Raw genomic sequence first — 17,339 nt, forward strand, 5'->3', positions numbered from 1 at the left:
TTAACCATTATGCTGTTCTACCTCTGAGATTCTCTTGTTAGACACGGTAGAGCTGAGAAGGAAACAAGATATTATCTCGGGGAGGTGAGTGCAACAGAACTTTATGACCAGTGACCCATGAGGATTATCCCAGGAGTCTGGCCTAAAATCTGACAAACAGGGATAGAAACAGGAGGCCCGCGACGCTGGTTCATTAGAAACAGTTTCTCAGAATAGCTGAAGGAAGAAATAAAGCAGCAGGACCTGCCCGGGGAAAGAAGATTTTGATTAGAAAGGTGGCAAGTGTCAAAAGTCAGTTCTGATTTTATTTTTCACACCCTTCCCTCAGACCAGCCCCGACATCCCTACCGAGCAGCGCGCGCCACAGACTGGGGGACTCCGTCCGCTCTAAGTCGTGCTTTCCAAGTTCAGTACTTTTCAGTGTTCCTCACAAAGGTTGATTGTGTGTGTGTGTGTGTGTGTGTGTGTGTGTGTTCATACCCCTGTCTATTAATTGAAAAAAAAAATGAGTTTCAACTTATACTTTGTTCAGGAATACGTTAAGTACGGTAACACTAAGAAAGAAATTCACTGGGAAAGTGAAATTTCATTTGCTAGATTTATAGGTAAGTGCTGTGTCTATGCAACCATTTGCTCCCTTAATGATTATTTTGCATGTTGTCATCCATTCCACGTCCCCTGCCATCGAATGTAAAGCCTGATGGGTACAATTTATACCAAGAACTTGCTAAGAGTCCGAAAAGTGCTCTTCCGTGTTATCAGGTATCGATTCCTATGACCAAAATTCTGGTGAAGAAAAGCCCATGCCTGGGTTCCGTGGCATGAAGGGGAGACGACCCCTTGCCTTCCAACCCACAGGCTCCCATTCTTTATGACCTCCCCATGCTCTTATCTTTATAATGAATTTCCCAAACTATGTACAACCGGAATTTGACTATGGCCTGAAATGAGATGGAGGCCAAGCGGTGCGGCCAGGAGGGTGGGGTGTGCCGACCCGACCGGGGTGCTGCCTGGGGGCAGAGGGCTTGGACCGGCATCAGGGGGGCCTGAATGATCACCTGTTATGGGGCTGGGCTCAAGTCGGCTCCCATGCAGAAATCCTGGAATGGACTGACTGGAGGCTCATCAACCTTCCAGGAGAGAGACTGAGTATTTCCTGCTGTGCTCAGAGGCTGGGTAGGACTTCGGACAATACGCACAAGGAGAGACATGTGCCAGTTTCTCAAGTTGGTTGAATGAAACGAGAAAGGGAACAGACTGGCAGAGTCGTGGCCATCAGGCTGGGATTGATCTAGAAGCAGTCTAGGACTCAAGGTCAGGATGGATTCAGGATGGGATGTGCCCCAGAAGCAGACGTGAGGGTTGTCTTCCTCCTGGACAGAGGACCATGAAAAGTCCAAGGTTTTAATTAAAAAATACAATTTTTACAGGAGTTACCTGACATTTGTTTTTAAACTTTTTTTTTTTTTCCCAACTTAAAAACCCAGACAAGGAACTGCAGGGCACACTGGCAGATTTTTTTGACAACAATGTTGAAAAAAAAGCATCTGCTTTGGTCTCTATTTTTAGTTGGCTATGGTGAACAAATTCAGATAGCAGTGCTATCAAATCTATAGCGAAAGCCAGCCAGCCTCTCCACCTCTATTTCAAATGGAAATTTAATGATATCAGTAACCAGAGGATTAACTTATTTGGCACAAGCACACAAGACCAACTACTACCTTAGAGGGGAAGAACTTTTCTCATCGCTTCAAAATAAAGATAAATTCACTGGACTTGAACTCGCCTGCATTTTAATACACAGGATGAGAGTAGCCAAGCATACAGGCTTCTTTCTTTGGAGACACTCGCGACACTTCACAGGAATTTGAGCTCCCTTTATCCTCAATAAAGCTTCTAAGTAGGCAAATTAGATTACTTCTGAGGAGCGGCAGGAATTTCGCACGTGGGATCACTTTATCCTCTCAGGATCTCTGGCCAAGCAGAAGCAGGATGCAAATACCACTGGGAGGCTCCGGCTTCCCTCTCTGCCAGAGATGGGATTTGAGGCAAGGAGACGCTTGTGAGTTTCTGCACTTTGCCCATTAATCACGGGGACGTCGGAATTAGAAAAGAGATTTCTGATGGCAAGCACAGGCAAAGAGAGGGTCATTAATATTGTTTTCGTTTACGTTAATGTGTAAAAAACACATTGTGAAGTACTCAGAGGCGGTCTCCATATTGGATGTTTTAACAGGGGGAATTTGAGAGACAAAATCTGCCTTATTTTCCAATGATATTCGACATGTGCTTGAGTTTTCGAGTTCCAATCTCAGGTTTTGGGTTCGCTGTGTCTCACTGTGACAGAGCTCTAGAAGCTAATCCACCATACACGATTCCTAGAAAGTTTTACCCGTCTATAATAATAAAAAAATGTGGAAATAACGAAACACCTATGATTTTAATCCAAGAAGAATCGTGATGTCCCCCATTTTCTCCTTTGTTTGTTAGATCATAAAAAATTAAAATTTTATGGGAGTTACGTGACATCTGTTTTTAAACTTATTTTTCAACTTAAAAAGAAAGTTTGCTTTCCTTTTGTAAATTGGCCTCCCTTCTGTCTCACGGGCAACGCCTTCCCACTCGCAAACATGTCTGGATGAGGCCGTTCGTTTGCCTTTGCTGTGGGCCAGCGAACAGTTTGCTCCTTCCGGCCCCAGACTTCCATCCTGGCATCTCGGTCTGCCCCCTTCAGCCTGGGGGGACGCACTCGGGACGCCGGGCCACCACGGAGCCCCTCCTGGTGTCAGGTGTGGCTTTGGGGGCAGTGAAGCGGGGGACGGAGGACTGTCTGGGAGCACAGCAGCACCCTCCGCTCCCCGTGCGAGAGACAAGAAGTCTGAAATCGAGGAGTTCTGGGGTGGGCTCCTCTGGTGAGCTCTGAGGGAGAAAATGGCCGGTGCCTCTCCCAGTTTCTAGAAGTGCCCACAGTCCTTGGCCTTCCATGGTGTGGGGCTTGCGTCCCCGCTAATTCCTGCCTCCGTCATCCATGGAGATCTTCCAGCGTGCCTGTTGTCTTCACGCCTGTCCTTGTTAGAAGGACACAAGGCTTCCAGTTCAGGGCCTACCCTGATCCTTTATGACCTCATCTTAACCTGCTCACATCTGTGATGACTGTTTTTCCAAACACGATCCCATTCACAGGGATCAGAAGATCGAACTTCGACATATTCCTTTTGGAGGCACCCTTCAACCCACAACAAAAGAATGAGACCAGAAGGCCCATTTGGAAGGAAAGTCAGCTGACGTCTCTGCGGAATCTGGGGTGCCTGAGAGGAAAGGAAGCAGACGTCACCTCTGACTGAGGTTCATGTTTGCTCAGCAGTCCCACGAGGCAAAGCAGGCTCTGTCACGGGAGAATGTGTAAGAAGCTACAAGGGGCTCAGAGAGCCGGGCTTCGGGAAGGGAGCTGGAAATACAATCATCTCCAAAAGCAAAGCTTGTCTCTGCTCATCTGCCCATGAAGTTGTGGGAAGTAACCTAATGCGTGATGAGATATTAACCTGGGAAATGCAACTTAAAGGTACTGTCCCTCAGGTGTTGCTCTTACTCTACTTTGGTTTAATAAAGGGCAAGCATTATTTTCAAATAAGTATTAAAAAGCATAGCAGGATATTCGTTATATTTTTAGATCAATAATGTTCTCTGGACGCCAGCAAAATGTGCATTTTGAAACTGATGCGGAGCCTTCATCATGCAAAGGTTATCTGTAACGTATGGGTTACATTGGGTCTGCCCTAGATAGCACTTCAGAATAATGGAGAACACGGACGGATTCCTGCACTTTCCGCAAATGGTGGCCAATCCTGTCCCTTGTCCTGCAGCAGGAGCTGGAGGGAGCTCACAGCCATGGTGCACTCTGGTCTTTTCCCCATGTTTGTTTCTTGGAATCTTGTCAGCATTCTCACTGCATGGCCCCTGACAATGGGGACCTCAGCCATTCATGCCAATGTCTTAGTTTTCCTCTCAGCTCAAGTTTTAGCGGTTTTGTATTTTTTTAATGGTTTAACTGCAAAATTGAAAACATAAATATGTGTCACTCGCATTAAAATAATTTTGCATGACAACAGACACTTTGCCATGTGGTTCTTGTATCAGCGGCCAGCCACTGGTGCGGTAACCTATTCTCATGGACCGGCTCTCTCCATTGCAGTGACAGTTCCATATCGTAACTGTCTTCACAACTTTTTTATATGGAATAGTTACTAAAGGTGTTATATTTCTACATTCCCCTTTCTGCCCATCCAAATGGAACAGACTTTTTTCTTCATTTTTTTTTCTTTTTTCTCAGTGTTTGAGTTCTGTTCATTGGCAAGCAACTCAACAGTCAGAACTCAGCAATCAGAAAATCAGACAGGGTGTAATTTTTTAATGACAAATCATGTTAAACGTGTTCCCGATTTCCCTTCCAGGTTTTTTCTGAATACGTAACCTTTGCGTGAACTCACCTCATTAATCTTAGGAGGAAAATGCAGCTACCACAGCAAAGGAAACAGTCAACAAAACAAAGAGGCAACCCTCAGAATGGGAGAAGATATTCACAAAAGACACTACAGTTGAGGAAGAATGTATGAGAGTCTGCTAGCATGCTCACTTCTCAAAGAATGGAGGAGTGCAGGAGGTCCGGCTCAAATAGCCTTGTTTTTCTGTCAATACGTTCTGAGAAGTTTGCCCAGTTGCTCTGGGCTGTGAAACGGGCTTGCCAATGAGTAACTCAGCCCCCAGGATGGCTGTACGTGGTGTTCTCAGTGTCATTTCTGCTGTAAGTCGTGCCCAGAAGGAAGCAGAGGAACCTAAATTCACTGGTAAATAAATGTGTGATTCTTGGTTTTGGACGGTAAAGCAGAAAGATGGCAGTTTAAATAATTTTGGTTATTTTTTACATATACCTGCAAATATTTATTTATTCCCTGGGAACTTTGGGGGGGAGGCAATATCCACATTTTCCTTACTTAGTGAGCGTCACACAGTGAGTGATGCTTGGGAATGGTTCAAATTCAAGCTCAACCCCGTTCGCTGGGGGGCGGCTGCCCTCTCTCCTGCAGCGGGCCTCCCAGTCGAGGCCAACGACCTCTTTCACTGATGCAAACCCCAACACACAATCACCAAGCAAAAGTTTTGTTCTCCGAACATCTGAGATTGGCAAGCACATTTGGTACCTTTCTGACCACATTCTAGTCATACCAGTAATGGGAGCAGCTAAGAATTTAAAACCCAAAGCTTTGAACTTCAACTGACATGATACAGGAGGTGAGTGGAAAAGAAGCGTATGTCATCTTCCCGCTTGAAAGAAGCAGATTCAGCTCATGATCTTCTCTGACTAGACTGTGCAGCTGTTAAGTGAATCTGAAGAACCTCTACTTGGGGCTTCTTGTATTAATCAAGAAAAATATGTTCAAATCGGGTAAAAATACGATTGCCGCCAAAATTGACAAGAACATCTGGGGAGAGTTTTAGCTCTCTCCTGAAGGCACATGGCTTCAATATTAGCAGGCAGATGAAGCCTGCAAGAATCAAAGGGAAGCACAAAAATTAAAGGCAGTCTCACTGGACGCCTTTTCTTGAGCATGTTTAGACTGAACACAAGATCTGTGAGCGGGAATCCACATCTTACTTACTTTCCGGAGCCTGGGGGGCACTCGTGGGACTCGTTCCTGAGCGATTCACCAGTGTCTATACTTTCAGAAGACTGCAAACGAGAAAGCCACAGCCTTTGCTCTTTTCTTCAGCCAGTATTCACTCAACATCTACTATGTGTCCGGCCATTTGTCCAGGCATTAAGGATCAAGCTATGAAGAAGAGTGCCGCAAAACAGAACAAAACACAGAAACTCCTGTCCTCATGCAGTTCACCTTCTAGAACACAGAGAGAGAGAACAAGCACAGGGAAACAGTAAAATATATGCCCCGTCTTTCGCAGGGGTGAGTTACAGGAAAATGTCAGCAGGGGTAAGACCCGAGAGGTCTGAAAGGAGAAGGCCGTGTTGAAAAGGCTGAAAAGGTGAGTGACGGCGACAAGGTGCCCTTTGAGCAGAACTCCAAAGGCCCAGCGTGGATTGCAGGGGTGGGCTCAGCGAGGCCAAGAGGGGGCGTGTCTGTGCGGAGCAGGTGTGCGGGGCTGTGCAACGGTGAGGAGGTGGGGGCGCTGCAGGTACAGCGCGCCCAGTCTGGTGAAGCATATGTCAGCCTTGCCTGATCCCGCACCACGCAGTCTTCCCCACTCAAAGCTGCTCCATGCACCTGCTTTCCCACACCTATCCGTGGCGAGTCCGTCCGTCTGGCTGCCCGTGTCCAAAGTCTGGGCCCAGCTTCCTGTTTCTAGTGCCTCCCACCTAAATCCAGTGGAAACCCTGTTGGCTAGCCTTCTGAGAACACCCGGAGTGGGACCACCCCTGGCCTACTGACCCCATCCGCTGCCACCACCTTCTGCCTGTCCTGGCCCCAGGATCCCCACCTCAGACAGCACTCAGGTAGGGGACATGGCCCCCAGTCCCACAAAGGAAAGTCAAAGTCCCGTAATGTGACTCATCTGTTGTCTCACCGAGGTGCTGGCAGGATATTGAGGCCACACTCAGAATATTTGATGAGGATTTCAGCTGGAAACCCGCTCCTGGGCCTTTGCACTGTCCGATTCCTGGGTCTGCTCGGGCTTCCTCCTGATGTCTTGAGGGCTTCACAGTTGCCCAGGTGTGAGTTTCTCAATGAGAACTTCTCGGCCACTCTGTGAAAAGTGCACATCACCCTCCTCTCTTTTTCTTTCGATCGTCTTTCATGTGTTCTACTTTTTCTCTTTTCTAGAGCTCTCCTCAATCCTTGAAATATCACCTAAGATGTAGTTCTTATCAGTTATGCTGATTGTTTATCAACAGCTTCCACACACTAGGACGTTATTCCGGGGATGGGTCTGAGTGCCTGGAGCACAGCCCGTTTCGGAGTAGGGACCCTCCATCAGGATATGCTGAGTGAACAGTGATGATTCCAGGGACTTGGGCTCCTCCTTGGTGCATAGTCAAGGTTCCACACCACGTTCTCCACCAGCTCAGTAGTAGTCAAGTCCTAGATGGAATCAAAAACCCATATCCAAGATCGTACTGTCTCTAGAAGGTAGCCATGCCCCACATACCTAAAATTGTGGAAAACTTCATTAATAGATAGTCAGCTTCAGTGGAATAAAGATCTCAAGAGTTACATTGAATTTTAAGCTTAAAATTACAAGGAAGAAAATAATGTAAGGGAATTTTAACCGACTAAAATAATGGGACTATGTTACATTTCATCAGAAACAGAAATTTGCAGATAGGGTTAAGTAAAGTGGGCTGAGATGAGAAGACCATCCTGGATGGTCTTCGTCACCACAGCATAGTCTGGATGGTCTTCGTCATCACAACATAGTGACTTACCACTTTCCTGATTAAATATGTGTTGAATACATAATATATATTATACAATATATAATGATTAATATGCAATCACGGGGCTCCTTGTAAGAAACAAGTAGGAGCGTGATAGAGAAGATGAAGAGGCTGGCGTGCTGTGGGCTGCAAGGCAAGGCGAGTCCTGCAGCCCTTCTGTCTCATGTAACGGGGGCCTCCTCGAACGGCATCGGTATCAGATTCCAGCAGACGTTCCTGTTACGTATTCTTCCCATCAGAAGTGTTGTCTCACCATGGCCAAATGACGCGTATCAAACTTAAGCTCACAATTCCATTTCCTTTGTCCATCTTTCATGGTGTCACTCATGTTCTTCACTGAGGGCCAGAAACACTGGCCAGTCTCCAGCCAAACATGCCTCCCTGGGAACCCACCAGGTACAAGCTGGGTTCTTTCCGGGTAGTCCCAAGAAGATTTAGCGGCTGGGCGATGTGTTCACTTGGAAAATGCCTAGGAAACTACTGAAAATGTCACTGAATTAAAAGTGAATATGAAGCATGCATTGACGATCGATAATTTCTGATAGTGTAATATTCCAGCTGAATATTCCAGGGAAAACATATTCCAGCTAATTAATCTGGGTGTTTAAGAAATAAAGTCACTAAGAAGTACAGTAGATTGTAAGGAACACCCTTTAAGAAGAGAAAAACACACCATGTCTGCAAACTCCTTTCCCTGGGGTCGGACAGTTAGGGGGTGCCCAGAAATTTGGCTCGGTGATACCTGGGTCAACGCACACCTGTGGTGTTTGCACACCTGGTGAAGACCTCCCTTGGGCCCCACCTTTTGCTCCTAGATGTGAGTAAGTGTCTTCTAGTGCCCCTGTCTCAGTCTCTCTCCACATACCATCTCTCCCCTCACTGACCACAACCTGATCTCCCCAAACGCTCACTGCCGTGAGGACCGCATCCTGGTGCACAGCACAAAAACCCCCTCTGGGGAAATCCATATCCCTCAATTCCAAACTCTTTAACCAAAACACCTTCATATGTACACTCCGAAATCCCACTGGCATCTCAGACTTAACAAAAAGCCACCTAATATGAAGCTAATGCTAAAGAAGGAGATTGTGACCTGGTCTGTCCCAAGTCTGGGAAGCAAGGCCCTCTGGGTGAGTCAATCAGTGAGTCTACTGCAGAGACAGAGGAGTCTGAATTCATATGGGCACAGAGGATTTCGGTCTTCATCCCATAACAGCCATAATCCTCCAAACACCAAAACAAACCTAAAAACATGTGTGCTTCCTATGAAATTACATCTTTAAGAAAAGCCAACTGCCCTCCGCATGCACTCTACCAATGATACCTCTACTTTTCGGTTCTTCTCATGAGGAGACTCTGTCCTTCTGTGTGAGTGTTCCCCACCCAGACATCCGCGGCAGGTGCTGGTCACAGTTGTGGGAGGAAAGGTGACTGCTCTCCAGATGCTTAGTTGTGATTAAGCCAAGCACTTCTACTTCAGGAAATATTAGGCAGCTAACTATTTTCAAAAAGTGTTAAAATAACACTTGATTATGAAGATAAAGAGTATGCAGAAATAAATTAAGAATTTTTACCTTTGAACCCTACAAAAAATATAAAGAGGAAAAAATATTTAATTGACATTTGCACTTTAAAATGTCAATCATGAACATCAATATCATGGAGTGTAGTCTCCCGTGTGTGTGTTTAATTCTAATGGAAATAATGTGAACTAATTTTGCCAAAAGAGCTCTTTAATTATCTCTATTGGAAAAACTTCAGCAAAAGGCAAAGTTCAAATACTTAGCTAATTTATAGTGGTTGAGAAAAGCTTAATGCCTAAAAACAGTGAAATAAATTTAGATTTATTACGGGTAATAATGGATAATCACAACCATTCCAATATATTCCATGATGGCATAACATTACATAAGCTACATTATATTTATTATGAGCATCTGGCATACTGTATGCTATTCAGATAACTTTAATTAAACCAGCCTCCAAGCTCCCATATAATGTGATGGCGGCTGTGGCGAGAACAGCCTTGCGTGTTCCCGAATGACGGAGCCGAGGAGGCTGTCAGCTCCAGGGCGTGCAACGGCTGCCCCTGCACAAGAGGGGCTCAACTGAGATCATGGTTTGCCGAGTTCCGTGGACTCCAGGCCTGGCGCTATAAACTCGAATAAGGGCTGTGAGTCCAGCTACCTAGACGCTGGTGCCCTACAAGCATTCCGTTTGCTGAGTATAGCACCGTTAGGGTCGGGGGCACAGAAGACCACGGGCCTGTAGCCGCTTGGGGGGTGGCGGTCCCTTGTTTTCCTCCGGGGGGGGGGGGGGCAGGGGCGGGCAGGTGCACCTGCAGGCGGGCAGTGCGAGGACGCCCGGAGCACGGCCGGGGGGCCTGGGAGGGAGGCCGGGCTGAGACGCCGCTAAGTTGTGAGCATCCCCCGCGTGCCTGAGACTCTTGAGGTCCTGGGGAAGCAGCGACGAGCGAAACAGGTGCCTCTTGGAATGGATGCCGCAGCGGGGAGGCAGGCCATGTGTGAGATGGGTTAGGGCCTCTGTGAGCAACAGGGGTGAAGGGAGCCAGAAAGAGGCGACAGGCTGGGGGAGGGGAAGAGGCGGAAGGACAGAGGCGGGCGCACAGGGTGACCCCTGGAAAGAGCACCCCTGCCCGCCCCCTGAAAGCGGCGCCACATGAAAACAGAGACTGAGAAAGCAGAGGTGTGCTGCACAACGCCTGGCCCGAGCGCAGAGCCTGGCCCCGGCAATCCCCAAATCCTCCGGTTCTAGTTCTAAAAAATGCAATTTACGGATTAACATTTTTCTCTTCAGCTGCATTTTCCTCAAACTTTGCTCCCAATTAGCTTTGTTTTGTTTTGTTTCCTTTAAGAACAGACCTGTTGGGTGAAACAGGGAATGAAAATCCATCCAACAGATAAAACAATTAGTAAGATTTTGAAAGATTTGGAGCAAAATCAAAGTTTGATTTCACGGACAGAGACCGGGTGCATATCGCACTGTCATTTATCTCGGCAACAGTATAAAGCATGGGTCATACCCCTTGCAAGAGTCAGGTTCAGTATAAAGCATGGGTCATACCCCTCGCAAATTCAAATTCAAGTGGACAGAATTAGCTGAGTTTTCATCTAAATATGGAAGAAGAGGAAGAATAAACAGGAATATGGTTTGTCGTTAATATAAGTCAGAAAAATAAGATGTGATCTCCTGTATTTTTTTTCTAGAAATAAAAATAGAAAGAATTTAGGGAAAGCATAAGTCTGTAACCTAATCTGCAGTGAAAAGATCACAAGAGACCTCTTAGCTGCTTAAAATTACTGCAAAGGACCGGCTTAACTCATCTCGTGAAGTCCCCCTTCAGACACAGGCGTGCCAGAAGAAATTAGGATGGGCAAGTGTGTCCATTTCAAATAAGTGATTCATGGTATTTGTAGACTGGTATTCTCGTCACTGATTCACAGCAAGTTTCTAGAACGAATTGTTGGGTAGATCACTTGAGGGCAAGTAGAAAACTGGCAGAAGTCTCCAAAGACTGGTGTGAATTCCGCACGAGTGAGTCCTGTCCAGCCTGTGTTTCCATGAGGTCATTACAGCATAGATTGGTGGATATTATGGACACAACTGTGCCGACTTCTACAAAACATGTGACATAGTCCCATGACATCATTTGGAAATGAATAAGGAATAAGAGTCATAATTAGAATTTCATTGGAAGAATTTGTTGCTAGTTACAAAACTGTTGTCAAAGAATATTCACGGATCAACATCAGTCGAGATGACTATCTAGCAAATTGCGGCAAGGCCCTGTTTCTGAAACAACTGTATTCACGAGTTCAACCGTGACTCAAAGGAGTGTCTTAAACATGTTTTTAGTAAATCTTTGTGTAATCAAATCCAGAAAGACCAGATAATGCAGCAGATGATTCAAGCCGGAGTATGGGACTTCCTGATGGGCTGAGGCCCAGAACAAAGGGCGGTCAAATACCCTGTAAATTCAAGGGGAGCTCTTTCCTCCCAAGCGCGACTGGAGAATATGACTTTGCTACAATGAAGTACTTGTGGGGCAGAGGGCATGGGATGGGACTTTCAAAGGGGCACAGTCACAACACCTGCCCTCGCTTTAGACAGAAAAATGGTTCGTGTTGGGTAAGAGCTGACGATAAGGCTGCGGAGGCGGCTGGACTGAAGGGGGAAGTGGTGAGTTGAATGGACCAGGCAGCCCTCAATGCAGAAGATAGTTGGGAGCCAGCGGGGTTGTGAGAAGGTACAATATGCATGTTCCTGCCTTCCCGGGAGAAAGCACAAGATACCTTTTACAAGGAACAAAACAAAACAAAAGCACATTAGATGCTGTAAGGCGGTGTATATTCACAATCACAGGGGAATTGAAGACAGAGTCGGAAGGAAAGGTGTGGCACTCTGCGGCCCTGCGGCGGGGGCAGCGGCACGCCGGGCTGCTTTAGATGAGATGACCCTTTGCCCACACCGTTCAGTCTCCAGCTAGCTTCACCCGTCAGCTCTGTGGAGACCCAGCTCTGGCTCCCGTGGGCTTTCCTTTTCATAGCAGCTCCTGGGAAGAAGGCAGAGAGACAGGACAGCGATCTGGTGCTGTTTCATGGCTCTCCTCCTCGTGTGGGTCCGTCTGTTATCCTGGCAACACACGACAGCCAAGGGCCCAGCACCCGCCCGGACCGCTGGTCGGCAGGTACATCCTGCCAAGCAAGACTCAAGATCACCTTTCTGCCTCAAGCCATGTAGCCTAAACCTCTGACAGCAAGTGGCTCTTGGAAATCAAGACGTTGTCCTCCATGTGTCCTTTTGGTGAAAATCCCCTCTTTCTGTGATTCCAGGGAGACATGTCACTCCTTCTAAAAATAGCTGCTAGCCCTAAGGAGGCTTTCGCTATTATAGACTTCTCAGACCCCCTCAAGGCACAGGCTGGCCCACTCAGCTGGCTGGCTGACTCAGCTCCGGCGGCCATCCGACCCTTCCCACCAAACCACACTTTGCCTTTGAGATGGAAGAGCAAGGTGATGAGGACTTGGAGACATCCCATGCAATGTGACCTGCTGGACAGAGTCCAGCCTCTGCAGAGCCAAAGGAGAGACAGCACAGGGATTCGGTCTGCATGAAACACTGAGCGACCCCTGAGCTGGCTTCCACCTAGAGGAGAGGAACATCTCCAAGACGCAGCATTCCCTCTTGATCCATTTATCAGAAGGTGACAGAAGTCAGCTTGCCTGTCCAGCATCAGCTGCTCCTGATTCATGGATGTTCTAGAACTCAGGAAGGTGACTCTCAGAGGCATTTATCTTGTGAAAAATGGGGCAAAACCCTGCCATCTGCACGGGATAGCTTCATTCCCTTTCAGGAGATTATAAGCAATTATAAGTGAAATCTTTAGGTGCATAAATAAATGTTTTTAACAGTGCTTTAGGTCAGGGACTTCTAATTTTTCCTTCTGGCAGCCTCTTCCTTCAGCAGGGAATTGGACTGTCCTGCATTTCTATGTTGTATAAATTTTAGTTGAAATTAATGATTATATTTGCATTCAGGAAGCAGGAGTGCATTTGCTTCTGGCTCAAAGACTCAGGAAAACTATAATATAAATAGTTATATTAATGGAATTTTTAAAAAGCAAAATATCATCAAATTTCCATAGAGTTTATTGTTTTGAAAATAATTAGATACTTCTGGAAGGGAATCCAAAGGATTATTTTGTTGGATTTTAAAATATTTTGTTGGGACGCCTGGGTGGCTCAGTTGGTTAAGCAGCTGCCTTCCGCTCAGGTCATGATCCCAGTGTCCTGGGATTGAGTCCCGCATCGGGCTCCTTGAGCCTGCTTCTCTGTCTGTCTCTTCCTGCCACTCCGTCTGCCTGTGCTCGCTCTTGTGCTCTCTCTCTGACAAATAAATAAAATCTTTAAAAAAATAAAAAAAATATTTTGTTGAAGACACTAGTTTGTTTATATATCAATAAGTACGTACGTATGTATGTGTGTATGTATGTATTTATATCAAAACCTGGTGAATCCAAGTGTGCCGCTACCAAAGTGTGATTTTCCTTTATGTGCCTTTCAGGCCTGTCTCCAAGACTGGTGGTTTGTGCCGACATGAAGAATTCTGTTTCTGCCCTAGATTCCGCCATACAAAGAAGCCCGATACCCGGCTTTAGGACAGGGCGCGATCGGAGTTCACAGAGGTCAATTTTCTCAGATCTTCAGCCGCCACTGTCTTCCCTGAGCGTGAAATGACGCGGCTGAGCGGACCCGCGCGGGGGCTGCGGCGGCGGGGGCGGCCGCGAACCTGAGCCCTGGACACTGGCCAGACGGGCCCTGCCTCGGGTCCCTGCGCTCCCTGCACACACCCAGAAGGGCCCGCGTGCCCGGACTCGGGGAAGGAGGGATCCAGCCCGCAAGACTCCCTCATAGCCCTCTCCCGCCAACCCCTCACTGCCTTGGGTCTTCCGCCAAGCCCTGCGTCATCTCTTGTCTGTCCCTCGTGGCTGTCACCCAGGCAGGCCTTGCTCTCCCTACCATGGGCAGCGTCCTCCTCTGAAGGGGCTCCGCCCACAGCCTCCACTGCGCTGGCCAGACCTCCCGGCCCAGAGCACCTGCGTTCCCTCCACCGGCACCTGCGCTGCGCCATGCGGATGGTGAGGGACCATGGGCCTCGGTGACTCAGGGATGGAGAACCAACCTTAAGGATGGAGAACCACCCAGAGTCCCCCGGGACAGGATGCATTCCCTCCGGGGCTCCCCGTGGCCAGCGACCTGGCGAGGTCCGCCTAGCAGTGGCGCCGTTAGCAGCTCAACAGGTCCCCCGAGGGCCCCCGCCGCTGCAGTGCGCAGCTCAGAGGCCCGCCCACAGGTGACTCTCAGGCACCTTCATAGCTGTCTGGAAACATGTGCCCTTTTTGTCAGATTGGAATACGAACAGATCATGGTAGTTGCGTGCGAGCCCAGTCCTTTGAGAGGCAGATCCCGAGAGGGGCGGACGAGGAAGGCTCCGTTAGCCGGAGTGTGAGAGCGAGTGGGGGTGAGCGGGCGCTGGGGCGTCAGTCCTGCGAGAGCCCGCGGCAGAGGGAACACCCGCTGCGGGCGTCCCTGGGTGCCTGCCCTGTGTGCAAACCCTCGCCACCAGGAAGGGTCACCTGGGCGTGCCAGCCGTGGGACCCCAGGCCCCGGATCCCAGGGACCCCCTGCAGCCCGGCCGGCCCCGGACTCTGCGAGGAGCTTTCTCACGGTCTCTGCAAACTGAAATGTTCTCTCGACCTCTTGCAGACTTTTCTACAGCCCCTTCTTCTCTGGCTACACTCCCTCGGCATGGTTCCCTCTTGCTTCTTGTCCACACTTTCTCATTTTGAGTTTGTTTTGTTTGATTTTGTTTTTTCCTCAATCTGCTTATTATTTTTGGTTGAGCGAGGGCTTCACCTTCCCACCGGCCCAGCTCTCCAGATCCACACACCCTGTTGGGAGTTATCTTTGTCCAGCACGCAACTAAGCTCTCTCATTTCCAAAAGCTCTTGAAGAGTGTCTTCAGAATTCCACCTGGTGATCCCACCAGAATGATGACTATCCTGAAGCTCCCCCCTCCCCCAATTCATGCAGGTGATTTCTTTGCTTTTCCGCTGCACTGCAGTGGCTAAGACCCCCCACCCCCCCCCACACCCACCAAAAACTGTTGCCTGGAAATAAGCAATGTTTTCTTGCTCTTTACTTGAATTTGAATGTCATGGTTTTTCCTTGTTGAGTATGGTTCATGTTGAATTTCAATGTGTTCACCTGTTATTGTAATAAAAGATTCTTTCTGCTCTAGTCTTTGTTATCAGAAAGAAATACTGTAGTTTATTAAGTATCTTTTTTCAGCTTTTAGCAAGATCAAGAAACTCCAACCCATGTCAGCTCTTAGGATAGTAAAATGTTTTCCTGAAATAGCCTTTACTTGTTCATAGTGTGTTTGTATTTAACTTACGGATCTGTTGCTGATGTTTTCAAATTTGTATTTATTGTTTTTGGTTTTGTTTTTATTTCTTTTCACCGTAACAGTGTTCTTTGTTTTTGCACCACACCCAGTGCTCCATCAAATTTGTATTTATATAAAAGCATGGTCTGTGCTTTTCTTTGACGATGCCTGAGATTCTTGTTACACTGGCTTCAAAGAGAGAACTCATTCTTTTTACAACAGCTGAAAATGAAAGATTACTTGGCCCAGAGATTTTTTGTTTTTACCACTTCTCCAAATTCTCTGGTTCCGGTGCTACTTTAAGGAGGTGGGGGATACTGAAAACAGTCACTGTGTCTGTCGTACGGATTCCTCGCCTCTCTTGCAGAAATAGTTGGATGTTTATTTTGCCAGGTTTCACGTAAAATCCTATTCAATGTTGTATTGTATTTGTATTACAGTAAAGATTCATGTGGGAATAATTGACATTTAGAAATATTCATTTTAGCTTCTTATGTGGATTCACCCCCTTTCCTGTAATTTGCTGGAGTACCCCGTCTTGTTTCTATAGGTCCTTCACTCCTGTGGTTAAGTTGGTTTCTATGTGTACATATTTTTGTCACTATTGGGAATGGGCTTTTTTTGCATAATATTAAATAGTTATCTTGCAACCAGGAATCTTAATCCTACCAGTTGATCCTCTCGAATTTTTCAAACACACATTTAAATTATTCATAAATAATAATGTATTTTATGGGTAACATTTGTAACTTTTTTTATTTTTCTCATAGTATAAACTGAAACATTCAAAATCATTTTAGATAATATTTGTTGTAAGAACATCTGAACATTTATCTTTAAGTATCTAATAGCTTCTGGTTTAATAAAGATACTCCTTGTCATATTTTTAAAGTTATTATTTGCATTGCATTACATTGTACTATGCTGTTTTAAGAGATTGATTTTGATTTTGAGGCAGAAGTAGAAGTTACATTTTTGGGTATTTAATCTCAGGACTTTGTGATCCTGGTCAGGGTTCTCATTTAGTCTACTTGTATGTTAACATAGCCAGTCACTTTTTTTTTTTTTAAGATTTTATTTATTTATTTGAGAGAGAGAAAACAGAAGGGGGAACAGCAGGCAGAGGGGGAGGGAGAAGCAGGCTGGCTGAGCAGGGAGCCCAACGTGGGGTTCAATCCCAGGACCCTGGGATCATGACCTAAGCCAAAGGCAGACGCTCAAGGACTGAGCCACCCAGGGGCCCCAAGCAGTCACTTTTTGAAGTCAGTGGTGCTTTCATTTCTGAAGAATACAGTGGTTGGTTTAGAGGGTGTTTGAAAGTGTCGATGTCTATCTTCGACCTCATAGTATTGTGTCCAGTCTGCACCGTCCCTCATAACTATGGCCGGCTGCTTCTCTTCCGTGGCCATGCCTTGTTTCTCTAGCTTCCAGACACTGGGATCAGGCAGCATATGATCTGTTTATTGATGGTTCTGAAGGCATGTCACTGGTTGGGAACTTACTGTTTATGTGGCTTGAAACTTTGAAATAATTCGCTTTTCAGTGATCAAGGGGTAGTGACTTGTTTTGATAATAATTTCTGGACAGCATTTTATTTTCCACCATTTAAAAATTTAATGCTTTGTTTTGAAATCCTAACAATTTCAGGTTGTGGTTAGAAACTATAGGCTGCCCAGTTTTTTAAACACCTGGTGTGACCGCACACGTTTAAAGCGCTCAACCGGATGCGTTCCAATGTATGTCGATGCCCATCACAGCATCACCAGACTCCAACCTGTGAACACATGCAGCACTTCCTAGCCTTCCTTGTGCTTACTTACTCCTCTTCTGTCCATCCCCACACTCTCCCACAGCAACCTCTAATTTCCTTTCTGTCAGTGTGAATCAGGTTGCCTCCCCAGGGTTTCATAAATGGAATGAG

The sequence above is a fragment of the Mustela nivalis genome (genome assembly GCF_964662115.1).
Source record: "Mustela nivalis genome assembly, chromosome: 3".
In the NCBI taxonomy this organism is placed as follows: Eukaryota; Metazoa; Chordata; class Mammalia; order Carnivora; family Mustelidae; genus Mustela; species Mustela nivalis.